The sequence below is a fragment of the Schistocerca cancellata genome, chromosome 6, assembly GCF_023864275.1.
Source record: "Schistocerca cancellata isolate TAMUIC-IGC-003103 chromosome 6, iqSchCanc2.1, whole genome shotgun sequence".
NCBI lineage: Eukaryota > Metazoa > Arthropoda > Insecta > Orthoptera > Acrididae > Schistocerca > Schistocerca cancellata.
The window spans coordinates 504,468,846-504,469,994 of NC_064631.1; the positions used below are offsets into that span (position 1 = coordinate 504,468,846).

At 36.7% G+C, this 1,149-nt stretch overlaps 1 non-coding gene across 1 annotated transcript; it reads right to left on the reverse strand.

Moving 5' to 3' along the window:
* Nucleotides 1-464: 464 nt before the first annotated feature.
* Trnap-cgg (transfer RNA proline (anticodon CGG)) lies at nucleotides 465-536 on the reverse strand. Its single transcript has one exon. It is a non-coding gene; the product is annotated as a tRNA-Pro (tRNA).
* Between the last annotated feature and the right edge of the window lie 613 nt (nucleotides 537-1,149).

Here is a 1,149-nt window from a genome sequence, read left to right on the forward strand (position 1 = left end):
GACACGCACTTCTACGTACATATGAATTTACACTAAAGTAATATTACTACATCAATGTCGCTATCGAGCCGGTGCAACTCTTCAGTGCTATGTCGTAAAACATCACCAATGTTCCCGGCTGAAGTTTACAAAGAACAGGTAAACGACCGCGATTTAGGCATGTATTTTTGAATCTTCTTTTAAAAATAATGTGCCCTCCACAAGATAAATATGTGGTAGCGGGAAGCGTTATGTGGTCATATGTCTATATTTAGCTTGAATCATTAATCCGGTGAAATTATGACGCTGTCTTATTTTATTCACACTGTTAAAACTTGCACACATCAGATATACATTTTATCAACAACTATAATTTCGTTAGTTTCCTGTGGACTAATTTAGAAACTAATCATAAGACGAAAGAAGTGTATATACGTAATAAATATGTCAATTAAAAACGGAATCTTAAAAGATAAAAATTTTCAGGGCTCGTCCGGGATTTGAACCCGGGACCTCTCGCACCCGAAGCGAGAATCATACCCCTAGACCAACGAGCCGTGATTACGAGTAAACGGCTTGTACACGAAGATACGACTGTCAGCTATGTTAAATATGATGTGAAGTATTCTGTTTCTTTCCCCTTTAACGGGTAATGCGTTACATTTTGATCGTCTCCCGTTCCGCCGTCATGGTTTATGCATGTGAAGACTCTGAAGTCCAAGCTTGATGCCAGCGTAAAAGTAACATTAATAAACTTCCACACAGATGTCTAAATGTATGGTAAGCATAAAGCTGCTTTTTTTCCCACCAAACTGTGACTTAAATCGCCGCGTAGTAATAATTGTATGTACGCTGTCACCCGCCTGGGTTAGTATGTCTGCTGCAGATTAAGAGCCACTAAAACTGGCATGCAGAGGTTCTTATTTTTCCCAATACGACAAATGTAAATACAAATGTTTTATTTTGTTTTTGAGCATCATTACATGTAATCGGTGTTATCGAAGTTAACGTTAATAATAATTATAATACAAACTTGTTAAAATGTCAATACCGCACAAAAAATTATCACTATAGATACACTGCATATTTCAATGAGAACAAAAAGTTTCCTAATAGCGCAGTAACAAGATAGTAACATGTAGACGTTATACTGCACTTATTTTAAGCATC